Source organism: Panthera tigris, chromosome A1 (assembly GCF_018350195.1).
Source record: "Panthera tigris isolate Pti1 chromosome A1, P.tigris_Pti1_mat1.1, whole genome shotgun sequence".
NCBI classification, from domain to species: Eukaryota; Metazoa; Chordata; class Mammalia; order Carnivora; family Felidae; genus Panthera; species Panthera tigris.
Genome location: NC_056660.1, coordinates 113,631,094 through 113,656,440, shown reverse-complemented (window position 1 = coordinate 113,656,440; position 25,347 = coordinate 113,631,094). Strand labels below are relative to the sequence as shown.

Below are 25,347 nucleotides of genomic sequence, written 5' to 3'. Positions count from 1 at the left end.
GAGTGGGATTGCTGGGTCATATGGTAACTATGTTTAGCCTTTTAAAGAAACACCACACTAAAATTTTCTAAAGTGGTGTACCATTCTACATTCCCACCAGCAATGTATGCAAGTTCCAATTTTTCCACACCTTTACCAACATTTGGTTATCTTTTATATTATAACAATCTCCTATAGACTGAATGTCTGTATCCTCCCTCAAATTCATATATCCCTCATTTCCAGTGTGATGGTATTTGGAGATGGGGCCCTTGTAGGTAGTTAGGATTCATATAGGTCATGAGGGTGGAGCCCCATCATGATACTGATTCCCTTGTAAGAGAATGAAGAGATCAGGACTCTCTCTGTCTCAGCCATATGAGGATACCGGCAAAAGGCTGTGCACCAGGAAGAGGGCCCTCACCAAGCCACCCAGTCTATGGTATTCTGTTACAGCAATCTTCATTCATTTTTTTTTTTATATTTAAATTCAGGTTAGTTAACATCCAGTGTAGTCTTGGCTTCAGGAGTATAAACCAGTGATTCATCTCTTATATATGATACCCAGTGCTCATCCCCAAAAGTGCCCTCCTTAATGCCCATGACCCATCTAGCCCAACCCCCCATCCACCTCCCCTCCAGCAACCCTCATTTTGTTCTCTGTATTTACAAGTCTCTTGTGCTTTGCCTCCCTCTCTGCTTTTATCTTTTTTTACTTCCCTTGCCCTATGTTCATCTGTTGTGTTTCTAAAATTCCACATCTGAATGAAATTATATGATACCTGTCTTTTTCTGATTTACTTTGCTTAGCATAATACGCTCTAGTTCCATCCACATTGTTGCAAATGGCAAGATGTCAGTACTTTTTATTGCCAAGTAGTATTCCATTGTGTATATATACCACATCCTCTTTATCCATTCATCAGTCAATGGACATTTGGGCTTTTTCCATAATTTGGCTGTTGTTGATAGTAAGAAGCCCTCATTCTTGAAACACTTCCCTGTTTTAGCTTTGAAGGCATCACACCTTCCTATTTTTTTCTCCTATCTCAGTTGCTGCTCTTTCTCAATCTCTCTTGTGTGTTTACTTTATCTTCCTCCTCTTCATTAAATGTTGGGATGTCACAGGGCTCTTTCTTGAGATATCTTTTCTATACACTCTTACTATGTCATCTTATGTTTTTAAATACTATGTGTAAATTGATTCCAAATTTTTATCTTTAGCTCTGACACTTCCCTTATCTCCATACCCCTATATCCAATTGTTTACTTAATGACTCTTCCTAGATATATAATAGGGATTTCAACTTTAATATGTCTAAAACAAAACTCATGGTTTTCACCCAAAGACCTGCCTCCTCTCCTAGTCTTACAAATTTTATTAAATGGAATTGTTGTCCACCTTGTTGCACAAGTCAGAAGCCTAAGGGCCATTCTTGATTACTCTTGTTCTCCTATACCCTATATCAAGTGTATTAGCAAGTTACACTACCACCCTAGTGTATTTGAATTTATCCTTTCTTTTGTATATACCAGCTTGGTTGTAAACATTAGTACCTGTTCCCTGGATGGCTACAGTAGATCTCTACTTGTTTCCTTGCCTCTGTTCTACATTCTGTGATTCATATAGCAACCAGTCATCTTTTAAATATTTAAGATAGCACATCGTGTTACTTCCTTGTTTAAAATCCTCCATTGGTTTCTATTGATCTTAAAATCTAAATTTGTTTGCCTGACCTATGAGGCCCTCTGTGATTTGGCCCTTGCCAGATCTCTGCCCTCATTACCTACCACTCTTCTCTGTCAGTAGTATCCATCCCAGTGGCTTTCTTTCTTCCATGGGGCTTTTACACTAGTTATTTCCTCTGCTTGGAAATTTCTTCCCCTAGATCTTCACATGGCTGACTTGTTGTCATTTATGTTTCAGTACCTGTCATTCCTAATGTTTGGTTGTGTTTGTTTTTTGGCTGCTCTTCCAACACCCCCTCCACTAATTGTAAAACCCTTGGGCTTTGTCTGACTCATTCAGGGATGCATTCCCAGAACTTAACAGGATGTCTGGTAGACTCTCTTTAAATATCTATTTAAAAATATATTATTATTTTTTGAGATTTGATTGCCATATAACATTATATTAGTTTTAGGTGTACAACATAGTAATTTGACTAGGTTTATATTATGAAATGATTACAATAAGATTAGTTAACATACATCACTATACATAGTATTTTTTTTCCTGTGATTAGAACTTTTAAGATAACTCTCTTAGCAGCTTTAAAATATACAGTACAGAGTCTATTTCTGAGGGGCGAAGATGGCAGAGCAGCATGGAAGTTCTCTGCCTCTCTTATCCATGAAATGCAATAGATCAACATCAAACCATTTTCACACCCAGAAAATTGATCCGAGGATTAACACAATAATCTGCATAACTTGAGCCACAGAACTCAGCAGTTATGTGGCACAGAGAGGTGAACTGGGAAAGAAAGAAGCTGCAGAGTGTAGGGAGCAGTATTTGCAGAGAGAGGACAGAGAAAGGGGGGAGAGTACGGGAAAAGCAGTCCCCCTGAAGGTAGCTGGAGAGAAAGAGAAAGGGCGGAAGCACCCATATTCACCTGAACAAGAAAAGGAGAAAGGAGAGGGTTTTCAATATCATTAGGACTCTATAAACAGGGCAGAGCAGCATTGGAAATTCCTCAGCCCAATACCCAGCAGTGCTGTGTTGTGAAGGGTGAATCCCAGGAGCTGGCGGCGAGGTCCGAGCAGTCCTCAGGCCTCACAGGGAGAAATGGTTCCCCTGCTACCCTGCTAGGAGGGCATTTAGTAGAGGCTGTATGGCCTCCCCACAGGCAAAGATCCCAGCAGACCCCAAAGAACACGATTGCTTGTATTGGAAAACACCAGGGTGTGGTGAAACCTGATGCAGGTTTTGTGTTGTGATTTACAATAATCCCTGAAATGCTGCCACTAGGAGATCCCGCGAACTTATTCTGGGGTAAGCTGGCATCCAGTCACAACCTCTGAACCTCTACAGCAGCGTGATCACAGGAACATTCCCGGGGGCAAGCTGGCATCCGACCATTGCTCAGAGTGAACCTCCCCCAGAGGGTCAGAGTGGGTTCAATCTGCAGGGCCCTCAGAAGTAAGGGGTTTGGAACACAACCCCATCTGAGGTGCCACCTGGCAGACTGATGGTTTGGATGCAGACAGTATAGAAGCGAGGAGTGGAAGGAAGCTGGAGACAGAGGATGGGCGCCTTATTGCTGGTGGGTAGAGCACAGAGTTCTGTTGCTAGAGACTGGGAAGCGGGGTAATGCCATTTTCACCTCTCCCGTGCATGTACACACACGTGCACATGTACCACACAAATCCACCCCTTTACACTCAGCAGTGCCACCTAGTGGAGAACGGAGCCTATACCAAGCACCGTCAAACTGCACCAACCAAGCCCTGGAGGACCACCACAAGTCTCTCCTCCTGCTTAGTGTACGGACTCTAAAGTACTTCATAGATTGACTTTTAGGGGAAGCTAGATATAATTTCATTCTGTTTGCTGGTCCATCTATTCATTTTTTGTTTTGTGTTTTCTTTTTTTTTCTTTTTCTTATTCCTGGATCCAGAAAGAAAAAAAACCATTATTTTCCATTTTTATATAAAGTTAAAAAATTTTTTACTATTCTTTTTGGAAATTTATTTTTTTATTCTATTTTATCTTCTCCAATTCATTTTATTCTGTTTTATTGTATACATTTTCTTACTTTTTAAACATTTTCTTTTTCTTTTCTTTCCTTTCCCTTCTTTTCATTCAAACTTCTTTCAACAACCAGACCAAAACATACCTAGGATCTAGCTTCCTTTATTTGATTTTTTGTGTTGTTTTTAATCTTTTTAATTTTAATTTTTTATTTTATTCTTTTTCTTCCTCTAAAATGACAAAATGAAGGAATTCACCCCAAAAGAAAGAGCAGGAAGAAACGACAGCTAGGGACTTAACCAACACAGATACAAGCAAGATGTCTGAACCACAATTTAGAATCATGATAATAAGAATACTAGCTGGAGTTGAAAATAGATTAGAATCTCATTCTGCAGAGATAAAAGAAGCAAAATCTAGTCAGGATGAAATTAGAAACTCTATGAATGAGATGCAATCTTGGATCAATGCGACAGCAACAAGGATGGATGAAGCAGAGCAGTGAATCAGCGATGTAGAAGACAAAATCATGGAGAATAATGAAGCAGAAAAAAAGGGAAACTAAGGCAAAAGAGTATGATATAAGAATTAGAGAAATCAGTGTTTCACTAAAAAGGAATAATAGCTGAATCATAGGAGTTTCAGGAGACAAAGAGAGAAAAGGGGGTAGAAGGTTTATGTGAGCAAATTATAGCAGAAAACTTTCCTAACCTGGGGAAAGACATGGACATCAAAATCCAAGAAGCACAGAGAACTCCCATTAGACTCAACAAAAACTGACCAAAATACACAGACAAGGAAAGAATTATGAGAGCAAGGGTAAAAAAGTCCGTAACCTATACGTGTAGATCAGGTTTGCAGCAGACCTATCCACACAAACTTGGTAGGCCAGAAAGGGTGGCAGGATGTATTCAACGTGCTGAATTGGAAAGATAGACAGCCAAGAATTCTTTATCCAGCAAGACTGTCATTCAAAATAGAAGGAGAAACAAAAAATTTCCCAGGCAAACAAAAACTAAAGGAATCTGTGACCACTAAACCAGCCCTGAAAGGAATTCTAAGGAGGACTCTCTGAGAGGAGAAAAGACAAAACAAAACAAAAAGACCAAAAGGAACAAACACTAGAAAGGACCGGAGAAGACCACCAGAAACTCTGCAGGCAACACAATGGCAATAAATTTGTATCTTTCAATACTCATTCTAAATGTCAATGGATTAAATGCTCAAATCAAAAGACATAGGGTAACAGAATGGATAAGAAAACAAGACCCATCAATATGCTGTTTACAAGAGACCCATTTTAGACCTAAAGACACGTTCAGATTGAAAGTAAGGGGATGGAGAACATCTATCATGCTAGTGGTTGCCAAAAGAAAGCTGCAGTAGCCACACTTATATCGGACGACCTGGTTTTAAAATAAGGACTGTAACAAGAGATGGAGAAGCGCATTATATCATAATTGAGGGGTCTCTCCACCAAGAAGATCTAACAACTGTAAACATTTATGCCTCATCATGAAAGCACCCAAATATATAAATCAATTGATCAAAACATACAGAAACTCATTGATAATACCATAATAGTAGGGGACTTCAACACCCCGCTTACAGCAATGGACAGATCATCTAAATAGAAAATCAACAAGGAAACAATGCCTTCAAATGACACACTGGACCAGATGGACTTAACAGATATATTCAGAACATTTCATCCTAAACAGAAGAATACACATTCTTCTCGAGTGCACATGGGACATTCTCCAGAATATATCACAAACTGGGTTCCAAATCAGCTCTTAACAACTTCCAAAAGATCAAGATCATACCGTGCATATTTTCGGACCACAACGTTATGAAACTTGAAATCAACCATGAGAAAAATTTGGAAAGACAAGAAATACTTGGAGATTAAAGAACATCTTACTAAAGAATGAATGGTTTAACCAAGAAATTAAAGAGGAAATTAAAAAGTACATAGAAGCCAATGAAAAGGGTAACACAACAGTCCACAACCTCTGGGATGCAGCAAAGGTGGCCATAAGAGGGAAGTATATAGCAATACAAGCCTTCCTTAAGAAGGAAGAAAGTTCTCAGATATACAACCTAACCCTACACCTTAAAGAGCTGGAAAAAGAACAGCAAATAAAACCCAAAACAAGCAGAAGACAGGAAATAAAGATTAGAGCAGAAATTAATGCTATTGAAATAATAATTAAAAAAGACAACAACAGAACAGATTGATGAAACCAGGAAATGGCTGTTTGAAAGAACTAACAAGATTGATAAACCCCTAGACAGTATGATCAAAAAGAAAAAGGAAAGGGCCCAAATAAATAAAATTGTGAATGAAAGAGGAGAGATCATAGCCAACACTGCAGAAATACAAACAATAATAAGATGATATTAGGAGCAATTATATGCCAATATTGGGCAATCTGGAAGAAATGGACAAATTCCTAGAAACATATAAACTACCAAAACTGAAACAGAAAGAAATAGAGAATTTGAACAGACTGATAACCAGTAAAGTAGTTGAATTAGTAATCAAAAACCTCGCAAAAAACAAGAGTCCAGGGCTGGATGGCTTTCCAGGGGAATCCTACCAAACATTTAAAGAAGAGTTAACTGCGCTTCTTTGAAGCTGTTCCAAAAAATAGAAATGGAAGGAAAACTTCCAGACTCATTCTTTAAGGCCAGCCTTACCTTGATCCCAAAACCAAAAACCCCACTAAAAAGGAGACATATAGATCAATTTACTAAAAAGGAGACATACAGACCAATTTACCTGATGAACATAGATGCAAAAATTATTAACAAGATAGTAGCCAACTGGATCCAACAATGCATTAAAAGAATTATTTACCATGATCGAGTGGGATTTATACCTGGGATGCAAGGCTGGTTCAATATCTACAAACCAATCAATGTGATAGTTCACATTACTAAAAGAAAGGACAGGAACTACATGATCCTCTCAATAGATGCAGAGAAAGCATTTGATAAAACACAGCATCCTTTCTTGATAAAACCCTCAAGAAAGTAGGGATAGAAGGATCATACGTCAAGGTTATAAAAGCCATTTATACATACATCCATTGCTAATATCATCCTCAGTGGCGAAAAACTGAGAGCTTTCTCCTTAAGGTCAGGAACATGTCAGGAATGTCCACTTTCATCACTGTTAGTCAACATAGTACTGGAAGTCTTAGCCTCAGCAATCAGACAACGCAAAGAAATAAAAGGCATCCAAATCGGCAAGGTGGAAGTCAAACTTTCACTCTTTGCAGACAACATGGTATTCTATATGGAAAACTCAAAGATTCCACCAGCAAACTGCTAGAACTGATTCATGAATTCAGCAAAGTCACAGGATATAAAATCAATGCACAGAAATCAGTTGCATTTCTATACACCAATAGCGAAGCAGCAGAAAGGGAAATGAAGGAATTGATCCCATTTATAATTGCACCAAAACCCATAAAATACCTAGGATACACCTAACCAAAGAGCTAAAGTATACAGTACAGTATTGTTAACTATAGTCATCATGTTGTACTTTACATCCACAGCACTTATTTATCTTATAACTAGAAATTTGTACCTTTCACCCACCTTAATCTGTTTTATCCCTCCTCCCCCCACTTCCTTTGTCTAGCAACAACCAGTCTGTTCTCTGTATCTTTGAGGTTATTTTCCTAAGATTCCACATATGAGATTATACAGTATTGTTGTTTTGTGTTTTTGTTTTGTTTTGTTTTTGGTCTGACTTAGTTCAGTTAGCATATTGCCCTCAAGTCCATTCATGTTATTTCAACATAATATCCTTCTTTTTATGGCTGAAAAATATTCCACCGTATATATATACCACATTTAAAAAAATCCATTCAAAAATCAGTGGACATTTAGTTTATTTCCATGTCTTGGTTATTATAAATAATGCTACAAGGAATGTTAGGGTACAGATACCTTTTAGAGAGTGATTTCATTGCCTTCAGATAAATACCCAGAAGTAGAATTGCTAGATCATATGGGTAGTTCTTTTGTTAATTTTTTAAGGAAACTCTATGCTGTTTTCTATTGTGGCTGTACCAAAACAGTGCTCAAGAGTTCCTTTTTCTTCACATTGTTGGCAACACTTGTTATTTCTTGTCTTTTTGATATTAGCCATTCTAACAGGAGAGGGGTGATAGCTCCCTTTGGTTTTGATTTGCATTTTCATGATCATTAGTAATGTTGAGCACTTTTTCATTTGCTGTTCATGTGTTGAACAAACACCTGTTGGCTATTTGTATGTCATCTTTAACAAAATTTTTATTTAGATTCTTTGCCCATTTTTATTATTTTTAAAAAATTTTTTTAAAATTAAAAGTAAAATTTATTTTTGAGAGAGAGTGTACATGCACATGTGGCATGAGTGGGGGGAGGGCCAGAGGGAGAGGGAGAGAGGGAATCTTAAGCAGGCTCCACACCCAGTGAGGGCTGACACAGGGCTCAATCCCACAACCCTGAGATCATGACCTGAGTCAAAATCAAGAGTTGGGTGTTTAACCGACTGAGCCACCCAGACTCCCTTCTTTGCCCATTTTTAAATTGGGTTTTTTCTATTGAGTTGTATGAGTTCTTTATGTATTTTGTGTAACCCTTATCAGATATATGATTTGTGAATATTTTCTCCCATTCCATAGGTTGCCTTTTCATTTTTTGATGAAATCAACAGAAACTTTTTTGTTTGATGTACTCCCACTTGTTCATTTTTGCTTTTGGTGTCAAATCCCAAAAATTATTGTCAACACGGATGTTACGGAGCTTGCCTTCTGTGTTTTTTTCTAGGAGTTTTATGGTTTCAGGTCTTACATTCAATCTTTAATCCATTTTGAGATTATCTTTATGTATGGTTTAGGGCACTGGTCCAGTTTCATTCTTTTGCCTGTGGCTGTCCAGTTTTCTCAACACCATTTATTAAAGAGATTATCCTTTCCCCATTGTATAATCTTGGCTCTTTTGTCATAAATTAATTGATCATATATGCATGGGTTTATTTTTGGGCTCTCTGTTTTATTCCATTGATCTTTGTGTCTGTTTTCATACCAGTAGCATACTGTTTTAATTACTGTAGCTTTGGAATAGAGTTTGAAACCAGGAATTATGCTGCTTCTAGCTTGTTCTTTCCCAAGACTGCTTTGGCAATTCACAGTTTTCTGTGGTTTCGTACAAATTTGGGGATTGTTTATTCTATTTCTGTGAAAAATATCTTTGCAATTTTGTTTGGGATTATGTTGAATCTGTAGATTTCTTTGGGTAGTATGGACATTTAACAATCCATGGTCATGGAATATCTTTGCATTTTATTTGTGTGATCTTCAGTTTTTGTCATCAGTAGCTTATGATTTTCAATGTACAGGTCTTTTACTTCTTTGGTTAAGTTTAGTCCTAGGTATTTTATTCTTTTTGATGCAATTATAAATAGGACTGTTCACTTTAGAATGTTTATAACAAATTTAAAAATTTTCATGTACCTACCCACAAATAAAGTTTCTTGTGGATGGCGAATGTCAAAAATTGAAGAGATTATCATTAAAAATTCTTTAGCAATAATTGCACGTGGCCATTTCAATTATAACCTGTTTACATTCCTCCTTCCTTTCTTCATTTTTAAATAATTTAATTTAAAAAATTAAGTAGGGCTAAGCAAACTAGGCATTTGCATCAGAGTTGGGTGGGAGGGGGAAGGGGCTATCTGACATGGGGTATCAGAACATGAGTGGAGTGAGGAGGGAGTCTATGAGGGGGAAGAAGAGAGCAGCCTATTTGGTTGTCGGAAGCTCGAGAGAGGTGAAGAGGTTACTGGCACAGGATGATGGTGACAGCAGTGATCTTGCATAAGAATTTGGAGCTTGAGTGAGAAAAATAAGGTATTTAGTTTGGGAGGTGGTAGCTCACTAATAAACATTGGCTACCTAAGTGGGGTGAGAAGAGTGATTGCTGGCCTGGCACCATCTGTCAGAGCTTGATTGGGGTGGGGGAGAGAATGTGTGCAGAAGGCTGGAGTCGCCTGGCACAGGGTATTGAAGCCCACTAGGATTGGGGGGCATCCATATGAGAGGGGCATGTGGCAGCAGTGATGGGCCAATAATGTATCAGAATCTGAACAGGGTAAGGAGGACTTCTTTGTGAGATGATGGTGACAGGGTGGGAAGTTGATTACACAAAGGCAGGATTGAGTCAATAACTAAATATATTGAGGATAACAGCAGCCAAGTTTTTCACTGTTAGAGGAGAGAGTTCTAAATATGAAATAGGAAAAAAAAACTTCAATAATTCTGTGTTACTGGATTGGAATTGGAGGTAGTGATATGAACTCGGGGTTTGATAGATACATAGATAAATGTAGAGATGTTGATGTAAATGCATGAATTATGTACATGTGATATATGTGTATAAATAATATGCTCTGTGTATACATACATCCATATATTTCCCATCTCTGGGACCAGCAGTACCCCTAATAGCAGTGAACCCATCTAGTGCCATATTTTGATTTCTAAGCACCATTCTCCACTAAAGGGAACCAAGACTACCTGGAGAAATAGCTGATTTTAGCGTCAGGCAGGGAAAGTCCAAGATGAGCCAGAAATATCTTGTTAAGAAAGTAAAAAGTGCTTAAAGAATTATGGGAACAAGTCAGAGGGATGCAGATGTCAGTTTGAATGAGTTTCTAGTCGCCAAATCTGTATACTTTGAGCATCAAAATAAATAATAACATCAGTTCATAATCCATTGAATAAATAGGAACCCATGAGTCCATACTGATATAAACAAATGAATACATAATTGAGGTGAGAGAATTAACAAGTGTGGAGTGAATGATTGAGTTGGAAAGCTACCATTTTAAAATCATCATCGTAATAATTGAGCCAAGAAGCATCAATGAATATTAAAAACTAGTGGATGAAAGTTGGGTGAAAGAAGGGGATATTATGTATTCTCAAAATACCTTCCTGAAAAATACTTAGTAGTTACAAAAGACTAAAAAGCAACTTTACGGTGGATAAATCTGGCAGATACTACCTTAATTGAGTGATCAAAGTTAATATCACCCGTAATGACACAAATAGAAATCATATGCCACCTGATAGGTGCACATGTCACCTCAGTGATACTCCTGCCCCAAATAAATAATCTAATGATGAGGGAATATCCGACAAATCCAAATTGAGGGACATTATACAAAATAACTGGGCTCCTAATCAAAGTCAAGGAAAGATTGTATACTGTTATAGATTGAAAGGGACTTAAATAGACATGAAAACTAAATACAACACGTGTTCCTGGACTAGAACCTTCACAGTATTGGGATGATTATTGAAACAGGGCTTGTGGATTAGTTGATAATGATAGGTCAGCATTAGTCCTGATTGTATTTGTTGTCTTGTGGTTATGGAGGAGAATGTTCTTTTTTTTTTTTTAAGTTTATTTATTTATTTTGAGAAAGAAAGGAAAGCGAGAATCCCAGGCAGTCTCCGTGCTGTCAGCGCAGAGCCCACACGGGGCTTGATCCCACGAACTGTGTGATCATGACCTGAGCCGAAACCAAGAGTCAGACGCTTACCCGACTGAGCCTCTCAGGTGCTTGAGAATGTTATTCATAGCAATTATAAAGTTTTAGCATGGGCACTGGGGCATCATATTGGCAATTTATTATTTCAGGATAAAAATTATTTGTACTATTATTGTTGCAACTTTTGAAAACATTTGGAATTATTTTAAAATACAAAGAACTGTTATGTATAAATGAGCAAGCTAAAGCTTCTCATGAAAAAGCTTTGATATCTTTTTGAATATCTTCCCTACTGAACTTTTTTCAACAAGGCCTATATAGATAATCCAAATTCTTCCCAGTTTATCACTGAGGTTGTACAAATATTATCCTTCTGTATATTTGCACTATACTGTGAAAAAGCCTGTTCAGCATTATTTAGACAGAGGGTGTCACATATGCAAAGGCCTGGAGCTCAGAGAGTATGACTTTTAGGAGAATTGAGAGCAATTCACTGTATCTGGAAAGTGTGGAATTGGTGGTGGTCTAGCTGTCAAGAGAAAAGACGTCTAGTAACCTCAGCTGGATGGTGGTGTCATTCACTGACATGGGGGACATGTGATAGTTCACTTTTATGTCCCTAAAACTGATAATCAAGAGCACAACATTAATGAGGATGTCTAGAAACTGCCCCGGGATGCTTCTTGACCTCAGAGTTTAGTCACAGAGTAAGTAAACTTACGCCTGCAGAAGGCACACCTCAGAAATGTGAAGAGGGTTGGAGAAGGTGGCCTCTTTTGTATCTGCTCTCAAATAATTTAGCAAAAAGGACACATGTGATAGGATAATTTATTGAGATATTAATTTGCCTTTTGTTCTGTTTTCCTGCCCTATTCCAAGAATGCTTTTCTGCTTTCTTTCTTTGAGCTTTTGTTCAGTAGGACCAAAGCAGTACAGTTGCCTTCTGTTTTTTAAAGGTAGAGTCTTTGAAGGGCTTATGCTACGTAGTCTCAAGATGGGAGAGAAGCAGGAATCCAAGAGGAGAATCTACTTTGGAAACTCAAAGAGAGATTTATTTGGGGAGGGAGAACTCCACAGAGTAGTGGCAACCAGCATCCAGTCCCTCTGTGCTGCTCCATTGTAACCTCTTGGGAATGTGACTTGTCTTTACTGTGGAATGACTTTGTGGTAAAGTGGGTACCTCAACATTTGTGTTGGGGCTCCTGCCCTTGGTAAGGAGTTCCAGCTGCATTTGAGAGGTAAGTTTCAGGAAGCAGCAGAACCACCTTCCCGTCAGTGATCCTGTGGTCTTAGACAAAGAACCTGTCAGCAGTGACCAAAGGTCAGAGGATTATCTGTGAGTATTCTGGACTGTGTAAAATCTGACGTTTTTGTTTTGGGGACAGGACGTGGCCCCAGTATTGACTGAAGTTAAATTTCCATCAACCTAAGGAGTGATGGCTTCGGATGAGATTTAATTTGATAATAGAAAAAGAATATGGTTTTTCTTTCACCTAGAAGTATGAAGTGACTTTCATTCTTACCCATACATGTTTATAGCTCTTAAGATCTTGGAAAAATTACTTACACATGAAAAGACATTTTTTTTTCCGAGAAAAATTCAGCCTAAGTCTTTAATTGTACCCTTTCTGTAAAAGAAGTGGGATATTGTTGTGTGATACATGCCTCTAGAAATTAATGCCGGATGAACTCAGGATGTCTCAACAAACTTGGTTTTCCGTTACTCTTTCTAACCCAAAAGCTAAAATATAGTGGAGAGGAAGGAACAAGTTAGTCTGACATTTGGTAGATGAAGGTGCCTTTCTGCTTGCTCCCCTTTCCTACTGCTTCCTAAGCTGAGTGAGGGCAGGAGCAGGTCTAGAGTAAATACCAGTTTAGTTTCAGTTTTCTTGCAGCTTTATCTTCTAGATGCAAAATCTCATTCAAATACCCAAACCTCATATTTCTTTTAATTTGAGTCAGGAGAAATTGAGCCCTGAGACTTACCTGTGACAAGCTGTCAGTAGATTTCGGATAAATGATAACCGAAAGTACAGAATGACGATCCATCTTCTGCTTTAACAATGTTTTTATTTTCTAAATAAGGAAAGCGACACAGAAACTGTACCAGCAAGAGTGTTATGGGATTAGCATGTGTGAAAAAGTTGTTGACTGCAGATTAGAAGTTGTAACTCTGCCGCTACCTATTTGTGTGGCTCTAGACATACCATTTCAGCTTTCTGGGCCACATGTGTGAGATGAAAGTTTTGACCATTAATGCAAGTAACCCATGCTTTATTTTTCTTAAGATTCTAGGGTGTAGAATAAGAAGTTGCTTTGAAAATTGAAATTCAAGTTGATGAGGAGACTTATCAACAGTAAATGCTTAGATGGCGCTATTGACAGTATCCAAAGTATGTAAAGAGCCCAAATGTCCATCAACTGATGAATGGGTAAAGAAGGTGTGGGATATATGTGTATACAATGGAGTATTACTCAGCAATCAAGAAGAGTGAAATCTTGCCATTTGCAACAACATGGATGGAACTAGAGTGTATTATGCTAAGCGAAAGCAGAGAAAGACAAATATCATATGACTTCACTCATATGTAGAATTTAAGATACAAAACAGATGAACGTAAGGGAAGAGAAGCAAAAATAATATAAAAACGGGGAGGGGGACAAATCATAAGAGACTATTAAATGCAGAGAACAAAGTGAGGGTTGCTGGAGGGGTTGTGGGTAGGGGAAAGGGCTAAATGGGCGAGGGGCATTAAGAAGGTCACTTGTTGGGATGAGCACTGGGTATTGTATGTAGGTGATGAATCACTAGATTCTACTCCTGAAATCGTTATTGCACTATAATGTTAACTAACTTGGATATAAATTTTAAAAAATTAATAAATAAAAAAATGAAAATAAAGATCTAGATCATCCAAGAAAAAACAAACAACATGTGCTCACTTTGGCAGCACATATACTAAAAAAACAAACAACAGTAAATGCTTAGATATAATGTGACTTAGGCTTTCTAGTAGAATTTTTGAATGTGCCAATAAGAGCAATGCAGTGTTTGTATAAAACCATACTCAAACTTGTGATGAAACTTAGAAAATGTATTGCTGATTTTGCTTGGATGCTATAGATAATCATATGAGAGCCAGGTTAAAAATAAATCTCCTAAACCCAATGAAAATTACATGGGAATTAGAAAATTATTAGAATTTTAACAGATTATGTGCAGTTTTAATCCTTGAAAGAAACTCCTTTAATTGATACTGATGAATGAAAAGTGCTTTTGTGCTTTATATATTTATTTCAGAGCTGGAAAATAGACCATATTCAGAAGCCTGGGCAACAAAGTAAAATAGATTTCACATAAGTTAGGTCATGTACATGGGAAGTCCCAAACAAACAAATCACTACTGTATATATTGAGAGGTTTCAACCAGTGAGTATCATATGAATTAAGTTCCTCAAGGAGCATGCAATTCTTGATTTTATAGCTCTAATCATCACTACACTGTTGCTCATATAAGTGTTGGCTATTTTTATTTTTTCCACTGTTCTTCTGCTAGTTTTATTTGAAAAAATATTTTCTCTGTTAATGTGCTGGTATTATGATAATAAATAACATTTAAATAAAAATGTTGTTTAGATCCTTAATTATTCACAGAAGCTTTAGAAGCTTTATATGTAATCTGAATTCACTAAACAATTGCAATTAAATACCACTCTTGTAGTTTACTGAGTAGACTAACCTATTCTTTGCTCTGTTCAGTATGAATTTAGAAGTGAGGAGGGACCAGATACCTGAAGACTCAAAATGTATATCGTGTATGAATGTTACTTCTTTCATAGGTCTTAGTATAGAACACTTTACAAATGAAATCTCACTCAGTATTGTCACTCTTTAGGTTGATGGAAATTTGATCTCATTGCACAAGTTTTCTGTATAAGTGAGGAAGAGAAGATTTATAAGTTGCCCACATACCCGACTCTACTACAGGCTGAAACTAGAAGGGGAAGATGGATTTAACAGGTAAAATTAGAAACTTGATTTCCATATTGATCTGATACATGCCTCATGGAGAGTAAAATATCCAGTATAAATTTGCTGAAGGAAATATTCAAAAAAATTGAAATTCTTACTGGACTAAGTAAAAATAGTACATTAAAAAATGTGAGCTTTAGAGTGCCTGGATGGCTCAGTTCATTAAGTATCTGACTCTTGATCTCAGCTCAGGACTTGATCTCAGGGTTGGGAGTTCAAGCCCCATGTTAGGCTCCACACTGGGTGTGAAGCCTACTTTAAAAAAAGAAAAAAGAAAAAAATGTAAGGTTTTAGGGTAATATAAATAGAAGTCAAAATTCAGGGGCGCCTGGGTGGCTCAGTCAATTAAGCATCTGACTTCAGCTCAGGTCATGATCTCATGGCTTATGAGTTTGGGCCCCACGTTGGGCTTTGTGCTGACAGCTCAGAGCCTGGAGCCTGCTTCAGATTCTGTGTCTCCATCTCTCTCTGCCCCTTTCCTGCTTATCCTCTGTCTCTCTCTGTCTCTGTGTCTCTCTGTCAAATAAACATTAAAAAAAAATTCAAAGCCAAAAGTTAAGTAATTTATGTAATGTTAAAGATATATAATTCTGTGACCCTCTTATGGAATTCATAGGTAAATTACTAAATCTGGTATTATTTTGCCTAGAGAAATGCAGGCAAGATATGTACAGGCAGCTTTGAAGATACAAATGAGTGAGGTCTGATACACCTGCACCCAAACACTTATCTTCTAGGTAGCTGTATAACACACTACCATAGACTAGCTGGCTTAAATGACAAAATTTTATTTTCTCGTAACTCTGGAGGCTAGAAGTCAGAGATCAATGTACTACGTGAGGGTTGGTTTCTGGTGAGACCTCTTCTTTTGGTTTGCAGACAGCACTTTCATCCTCTGTTCAAACATGATCTCTGCTGTGTACCCATGGAGAAAGGGAGGGCTCTTGTGTCTCTCTGTTTATAAGGACACCACTTGTATTGGATTAGGGCCCAACTCTTATGACCTCATTTAACTTTAATTACCTCCCTAAAGGCCCTCTTTCCAAATACAGTCACATTAGGGGTTTAAGGATTCAAGATATGATTGTGGGGAGGTACTAAATCCCTAACAAAGTTTTATGTCCTTTAATTTCTTTTTTTTTAACTTTCATTTAATGGATTTTTAGGAGGAAGCTATGGAAAATGTGTTTAGTTTGTCATGTTTTAGTTTGCATATTCATGAAATCCTTCTAACTGTAGTTCCTGAATCACTTGGAGATAAAGAATAAAAGGTCTAAAGAAGAAGAAGAAGAAGAAGAAGAAGAAGAAGAAGAAGAAGAAGAAGAAGAAGAAGAAGAAAGTTCTAGAATAAAAAGTTCTAAGGCTCTCTTCATTAGATTTTATCTTCTTCAGGGTGGGGCTTATCTTATCCTTTTTCCTTCTGACTTTGCCTTTTGGCCTTCCATTTTTTGGTTTTTCCTTTGTGGCTCTTCACACTGAAAGATTCAAATTTTGGTTCAACAGTGTTCTCTGCTTAAATTGTCATTTGCAACTATGACAATACATGCCCAGGTGAAGTTAAGTAAGCACATTACTGATGTAAAACTGGTAATATCTTCCTTGAAATTTTAAAGAATTTTTAATTTTGAAGTTGAGAAAGATAAAGAAGTTCAGAAGGATATGAATATTTCTTCTCCTCCTTATTCTTTTAAAAAATTTTTATTTGTTTATTGTTTTGATAAAGAGAGTGTGAACGTGAATGGGGGAGTGGCAGAGAGAAAGGGAGAGAGAGAATCCCAAGCTGGCTTCACATTGTCAGTGCAGAGCCTGATGTGGGGCTTGAAATTATGAACTGTGAGAGATATGAGCTGAAACCAAGAATTGGAAGCTTAACCAACTGAGCCACCCAGGCACCCCTCCTTCTCCTTATTCTTATACCTTATTATTTCTGTTTCCAGTCCATTGCATTTATATTACCTGACATTTTGGGCACAAACTTTTTGTGTGGGATAGTATATAGTAGGCAGACAGTGGGCACTGTGATATCATAAAGTCTCAGTTTTTTCAACTGAAAGATTGGCATAATAATAAAATACACCTCTCAAGATCCGTGTGAGGACTCAGTAAGGTAATGTAAACAAATAGCATCCGGCATTGAATAACATTGATGGTCCAGTGGTAATTATAAGACAAAAGTAGAGATCACGGAATCCTTTTATGAGTTAGAATTAGTTTATGTAAGAGAGGCTTAAAAAGATAGATATTTAGGGGCACCTGAGTGGCTCATTTGGTTAAGCATACAACATTGGCCTAGGTCATGATCTCACCATTCCCTAGTTCGAGCCCTACATCTGACTCTGTGCTGACAGCTCAGAGCCTGGAGCCTGTTTCAGATTCTGTGTCTCCCTTTCTTTCTCTGCCCCTCCCCCACTCACGCTCTGTCTCTCTCTCTCTCAAAAATAAATAAACATTAAAAAAAAAAGAAGATATTTCTCTGTGACCTAAAAGCCTAATGACAGGCAATCTATGGCTGATAAAGCAGCAGCAGCAGCAGCCTCAACAACTCTAAAACAATTCTCTGACCTGTCTCCTTTTTAAAATTCACTAGTTTGGTGAATGAAACCATGATCTATCTTATCACAAAATAAGAAACTTAACCCACTAAAATCAGTTGATAACCACATCAAATCAATTCCAACTCTTAAATATCTCTCAAATAATTCATCATTCCCACCTCTGCCTTACTTCTGGCCCTGGAGATGCTAACCAATATTATGCACTGCAGGGTATTCTAAATGGGCTCATTTCTCAAGTCATACCCTACTCTAATCTTTCTTCCACACATAGTCTCTTTCTAAATGCAAATCTCTGTATTTCTTTTCCTTAAAACTCATCAGTGGCATCATGTTATTTATAGAATTAAAGACAGGAGATTTTTCAAAAGACATACATAGTACTTCTGGTCCAGACCCTGCTTACCTTTCTAGACTTCTTTTTTATTCCCATCTGTGGTAGGCAGAATAATGGTTACCTCAAAGATGTCCACATCTTAATCCCTGCAATGTATGTGTATATTATGTTGCATGACAAGGGGAAATTAAGGTTGCAGATAGAATTAAGGTTGCTAATCAGTTGACTTTAAAATAAAAGGATTTTTGAGGCACCTGGGTGGCTCATTAGATGAATGTCTGATTCTTGATATCGGCTTAGGTCATGATCCCAAGGTTGTTGGATTGAGCCCTGCGTTGGGCTCCATGCTGAGCATGGAGCCTGCTTAAGGTTCTCTCTCTCTCTCTCTCTCTCTCTCTCTCCCTCTCCCTCTCCCTCTCCCTCTCCCATTCTCTCCCTTTCTCTCTGCTCCTCTCCCCTGTTCACACGCTGTCTATAAAATAAAATAAAATAAAATAAAATAAAATAAAATAAAATAAAATAAAATAAAATAAAATAAAATAAAGTAAAATAAAATAAAATAAAATAAAATAAAATAAAATAATTTTCGTGAATTATCTGAGAGAGAGAAGAGTCCATGTCAGAATGATTCAGTGTGAGACTCAACTGGCTGTTGATGGCTTTGAAGATGGAAGGGGGTCAAAAGCTAAGAAATATGGGTTGCCTATAGAGGCTGGAAAAAACAAGTAATCATATTCTACCCTGTAACTTGTGGAAAGGTACACAGTCCTGCCAACACCTTGATTTTGGCCTACTGAGAGCTGTGTTTGATTTGTGACCTGCATACTATAAGATAATGAATTTGTTTTTCAATTTTTTAATTTATTTTTATTTTTTAAAAAAGGTTTATTTATTTATTTTTGAAACAGAGAGAGAGAGGCAGAAAGAGAGGGAGAGAGAGAACCCCAAGCAGGCTCCATGCTCTCAGCACAGAGCTTGATGCAAGGCTCATCTCACAAACTGAGACCATGACCTGAGCTGAAATCAAGAGTTGATGCTTAACTGACTGAGTCACCCAGGTACCCCTGAATTTGTGTTTTTAAGCCACTAAATTTGTGGTAATTGGTTGCAGCAACAATAGGAAGCTAATACATCATCACAATTTTGATGATTTACTTGTGCAACTCCAAACACAGTATATATACATACTATTTCCTGTACTTGGCATGCCATTACCTTTTTGGAGGCCTGTCTTTTACACCTACTTCTGAACTTAGCTTCTTTCAGAAGAATTTACAGACTGGATTTCTGCCCATTTCTGTTCTAGCACACTGTATTTGCAACCTCTCTTGTACTACTTCTTCTCCCAAGACTGTTGAGCTCATGGAGGCCAGGGACTTTTATCCCCAGTACCCAGCCCTTGAATGAATTAAGTGAAAGGGTGAGTAAATAAAAATGGAATGTTCTAAATGTTTTTATTTTAGAAGGCTCATATTCTTGTGTGAGTCTGTGCATGTGTTTGTATTTGGGTATGTGTATTTTAGGGCAGAGATATTCTGAGAAATGTGAAATTGTTAAGTCTTCTGAACTAGTCCATTTAGGCTGTTATAACAACAATGCAGAGACTGGGTGGCTTTTAAACAACAGAAATTTCTTTCTCACAGTTCTAGAGGCTGGGAAGTGTAAGATGAAGGTGTTTGCAGATTTGGTATCTGATAAATGCCTGGTTCCTCCTTTGTAGTTGGCCATCTCCTCATTGTGTCTTCATAGGATAGAAGACTAGAAAGCTCTCTGGGGTCTCTTTTATAAGGGTACAAATCCCATTCATGAGAGATCCACTCTCATGTCCTAATTACCTTCCAAAGTACCGCCCCCTCAAAATACCAGCACAGTGAGGATTAGGCTTCAACATATGAATTTTGGGGGACACAAAACATTAAGTTTGTAACATCTTCTGCCTCTGATAATCCACCACAACCTCCTACACATCTGGCTGGAAATTTAGTATCTATTGTTACTGGAGTTTTACATATAAGAATTCCAGGTTTATTTGGGGTCAGGAACATGGATTTGGTCCCACAACCAAGGCAGTTTACCTTGCTTTCAAAATAATTCATGACCAGCCTGCATTGGTGGGTGTGTGTGTGTGTGTGTGTGTGCGCGCGTGTGTGTGTGTGTGCGCGCGCGCGCGCGCGCAGGGTGGGGTGGATTGGTGGGGCTATATACTTGCTGGGCCACCATTTCCTCCAGTGGATAAAAAGCCAGAAGCTTCTGGTTACTTCTTTTAAAAAAAACTTTTAAGGGGCGCCTGGGTGGCGCAGTCGGTTAAGCGTCCGACTTCAGCCGGGTCATGATCTCGCGGTCCGTGAGTTCGAGCCCCGCGTCAGGCTCTGGGCTGATGGCTTGGAGCCTGGAGCCTGTTTCCGATTCTGTGTCTCCCTCTCTCTCTGCCCCTCCCCCGTTCATGCTCTGTCTCTCTCTGTCCCAAAAATAAATAAAAAACGTTGAAAAAAAAAAAAACTTTTAATTTTAAAAATAGAGATATCATGGACCTATAATATTGTATTATTTTTAGATATACAACATAATGACCTGATATATGTATATATTATAAAATGCTTACAGTTGAGTTAGCATTCATCACCATACATAATTACATTTTTTTTCTTGTGATGAGGACTTTTAAGATCTACTATCCTACCAACTTTGAAATATGGAAAACATGATTGCTAACTACAGCCACCATGCAGTACATTACATCCCCAGGACTTACTTACCTTGTAACTGGAAGCTTATACCTTTTGTCTGGTCACTTCTCCTAAACTTGGGAAGCTATTATTTTTTATACCATGCCTTTGGTCTTTGACATCTCCTCCCATGTGAAGGAAATTAATATAATTCCCTTCTAAAAGCCTACATTTTGCATCCAAGGAAAAGGAATACACAAGCAGTGAAACAAGATACAATTAATATCTCCACAGATTAAATAGGTCTGTGTTTTCTCTTGCTTCAGGACAGTCCCTTTTAACTTTTTTTTTTTTAAGTAATCTCTACACCCAGCATGGGGCTAGAACTCACAATCCTGAGATCAAGAGTCATATGCTCTACCAACTGATCCAGCCAGGCACCACAGGACAGTCCCTTTTAACGCCAATTCTTGTGGTGGCTTTTTGATATACTTTTTAAACAAAAAGCATTTATTCAGAGTACTAGTCTTACACTGCCCAAGAGGGGAAGCAGAGAGAGGCAGATGCCTTTGAGTGAAAAATGTGAGAGGAGCCCCAATGATGACATTTTGACATTTTTTTTAATGTTTAGTTATTTTTGAGAGTCAGAGAGAGAGAGACAGAGTGTGAGCATGGGAGAGGCAGAGAGAGGGAGATACAGAATGAGAAGCAGCCTCCAGGCTTCAAGCTGTCAGCACAGAACCCGATGTAGGGCTCAAACTCATGAGCTGTGAGATCATGACCTAAGCTGAAGTTGCATGGTTAACTGACTAAGCCACCCAGGCGCCCTGACATTTTGACATTTTAAAAATGTTTATTCATTTTTGAGAGAGAATGTGAGCTGAGGAGGGGCAGAGAAAGAGGGGGACAGAGGATCCTAAGCCGGCTTTGTGTTGACAGCAGTGAGCCAGATGCGGGGCTTGAACTCATGAACTGTGAGATCATGACCTGAAGTCAGACACTCAACCAACTGAGCCACCCAGGTGCCCTTGACTTGTTGACATTTATGCCATTCTGTGAAGTATGGGGTTCAGAATCAGACTTAATTTGGTAAAATAAGTGATGTGATGTTTCACACATCACCATGGTGGTATTAGATTCATATCCAAACACAAGTCATTATTTTTCCTCTATAATATCAATTTAACTGCTTCATAATATTTTTAGCTAGGGAATAATTATTTCCTTATTTTATTAGCTATTTGAGAGAAAGTAGGCAGTTTGCAATTTTTTTCCTACTTTGAGCAATATTGAAATCCTTGTAGCTAAATCTTCACACAGATCCTCAATTATTTCCTTAGCATAAATTTCCAGAGGCATACTTACTGGTTTGAAAGAATGGGTCAAATTTTAAGGTTTTTGATATGAGTTGTGAAAGGGTCCATTAGAAGGACTGAAGCTCATCGTAAATGACGGAAAGCACCCTCTTGGAAGGTACCTTGAGTAAATAAAAATGGAACATGTCTTATTTTGCTAGGGTTTCCATAACAAAATACCACAGAATGGTGGTACCTTAAACAATTAAAATTTCAAATTTAATTGTAACTTAAAAACAAAACAGGTGGGGCGCCTGGGTGGCCCAGTGGGTTAAGCGTCAGACTCTTGATTTCTGTTCCGGGTCATGATCTCATGGTTAGTGAGTTGGAGCCCTGTGTCAGGCTCCATGCTGACAGCGTGGAGCCGGCTTGGGATTCTCTCTCTGCATTCCCCCTCCCACCCTCCCCCCCCATCCTTTTTTTTCTAGGTATAATTTAGGTACAGTAAAATATACCTTTTTTAGTGTGTAGTTCTAGGAGTTGTGTAACCACCATGTTCAATTATGTTACTGTAATCAAGCTTACAAGAGTGATGGAAATGTCTAAATTTCAGCTATATATATATATATATATATATATATATATATATAATTTATTTATTTAATGTTTATTTATTTGAGAGTGAGAGAGCAGGAAGAGGGGCACAGAGATAGAGGGAGAGACAGAATCCCACGCTGTCAATGCAGAGCTCGACAAGGGGCTCAAACTCACTAACTGTGAGATTATGACTTGAGTCTAAATCAAGAAGTTGGATGCTTAATTGACTGAGCCACTCAGGTGCCCCTAAACTTCAGTTATATTTTTAATTTTTGTTTTGTTTTTGAAGGCTAAGGCACTGGTAAGCAAGGTAAAGCCAAGAAACAAACTCAGGCAATTACCTGAAAGGTAAAATAAAAAAAAATTTTTTCTTCTTGAATGATCTGAGGGGTAGGAGATTGACTACATCATTTAAGTGTTTGTATAACACTGCTTATTCATCCCCAACTTTACCAATCTACTCTCCAAAAAGAGTGTAACATCCCAATTACCTTGCACTTATCCTGGCTTCATAATGTCTTTCAAACAGGATTGTGTTGCCTCCCATCATCCTGTAAGTCCCTTCTGTGAGTAAGATTTTTAACCAGACAAATGTGTCTCTGAAGCTTTCCTCATCAAGAGAAATTAACCCCATAATGGATTCTTAATTAGGTGGTTTGGAGGATTATTTTTTAAAACAATGTAGGACAGACCTGTTACTTTGGAATTTACAGTTTAGATGGGAAAATAAGTTATGATCTTATTCTCTTTCCTTCAGAAATTCATCTTTTACTGTTGTAACTTTGTGTGTGTGTGTGTGTGTGAGTGACTCTAAAATTTATTTCTAAAGGTCTAATCTTTTATATGAGCTGTAGTCTTGGGCAGCCCAGAAAACAGTGCCCTATAAATATCCCATATCACCTTAAACATTAACAACTCAGTTCATCATCTCCCCTACTCCCTCTAAAACACTTTCCTTTCTTAGTTTGTCAGGCTGCAATTTTAGTTGTTCCAGATTTCAAACACAGGAATGCTTTTGTTTTCCTCATTCTTTATCATCAGTCAGTTAGCAAATCCTGACATATCTGAATTGTTTTTGTGGTTTTTTTTTGTTTTTTTTTTGTTTTTTTTTTGTAACAAATATGTAATAGCTTCCTACGGTCCTCCTCTTAATCAGGAGCACACTGATCACCTAATAGGCTATATATCATTCTTTTTTCCTTTAATTTACTTATTTTGAGAGAGAGGGAATGAGCATGTGCGATTGGGGGAGGGGGAGAGAGAGAAAGAGAGGGAGAGAGAGAATGAATCCCAAGCATGCTCTGCGGGGCTCCAACTAGTGAATCATGAGATGCTGACCTGAAATCAAGAGTCTGAGGCTTTACCGACTACCATTTTTATTGTCTGCTTTTCCCCAGTAGAATGTAAGCTCTTTGAGGGCTCTGTTGACTGCCATCCATATTTCCAGCATCTGGTATATTTGTTAGATAAATTGAGCATTTACTATGTACCAGGCACTGTGAGTTTGCATATGGAATCTCATTTAATTTTTACCACACAGGGGAGTGTTTTATTGTTTTGATTTTCAGATAATAAAACGGGTTACATTTTTTAAAAAGGTTAAGTGACTTGCCCATTATCTAGTGCCAGACTCGTTTTCTTCTCAAGCCTTCAAGCTTATCTGTATGCCTTTGCAATAATATTTAAGCTACTTAATCTAAATTTCAAGGCATTCCATAATATCAAGGACTCTAAACCTATCTTACCAAAGACGGTTTTCTATCAAAAACCTCTTGCTTCAAACTACCTATTGTACCTTGAACCTTATATAGTTTTCCTTTCCTCTTTATTTTGCTCATGTAAAGTCCCTGTAGAAATTTTATCTAGCCTTTGAATCAGAGATTGAGCGCAAGTTCCGCTTTTCACACCATTCAATCCTGAATACTCCAGGATGCAGTGAGGAATTCATTTTCTTCAGGAAGTACCACATGGTTTGGGGGGCTCTTGGTTATGTAATGTCTCATACTATGTCCCATTCCTTGTATCTTGCTTGACACAAAGGTTTGATATATGTAAGCCTTGGTAATTTGCTTGCATTTTCACCTGAGGGTAGGTAAGGTAGTTCCCAGGGTGCGCGATATTTATGTATGATATCCTCCGACACCCGGTTGTAAAATACCTTCAAAAAGCTAACGTTTTTGTTGGGAAGGAAGCATCGCATAGGTCACAGAAGCATAAAACGATGTGTTCCTGAAGTAAAATGAAAATGTCAACTGTGGGAGTACGCTAAGGGAGGCTGAGCAGGGCGTCGGGAAGGGCTTCAAGGCCGGCCGCAGGGTGGCGGGGGGGTCTCGCGCCACGCCTCGGTCAGGAATCGCAAGCGCTTCTAGCACGTCGCTGTCCTTCACCTGGCCCCGGGCTCGCTTTTGCGACGGGCCACGTGCCAGTGTTTAACTGCACGTCGGTGCGTCAGTGAACAGTTAATAACCGCCTTTCCCTCCCAGGCCTCTACCCTCCATCTTTGTGCGGACAGGGGGGCGGGGCGGAGAGGATGCCAGGTGTAGCGGCCCGGTCGAAACGCGGCGGGTAAATCCAAGCCCCCAACCCCAACAGTCAAGTTTTCAAAAAGCCCGCGCGTGGCGCCCCAGGACGCACCC

The 25,347-nt window shown here is 38.3% G+C and overlaps 1 protein-coding gene across 4 annotated transcripts in view; it reads left to right on the top strand.

Moving 5' to 3' along the window:
• KLHL3 (kelch like family member 3) overlaps positions 1 to 25,347 on the top strand; it is a 278,634-nt gene that overhangs the window by 111,642 nt on the left and 141,645 nt on the right. For 2 of the 4 annotated variants that reach the window (XM_042984589.1, XM_042984583.1), the window contains exons 3-4: positions 15,128 to 15,252; positions 19,460 to 19,573. The gene's annotated coding sequence lies outside the window, so the exon portion shown is untranslated. Of the gene's footprint in view, positions 1 to 15,127; positions 15,253 to 19,297; positions 19,574 to 25,347 lie in introns of those variants that run through there. The other 2 variants (XM_042984621.1, XM_042984594.1) reach the window with 2 other exon arrangements.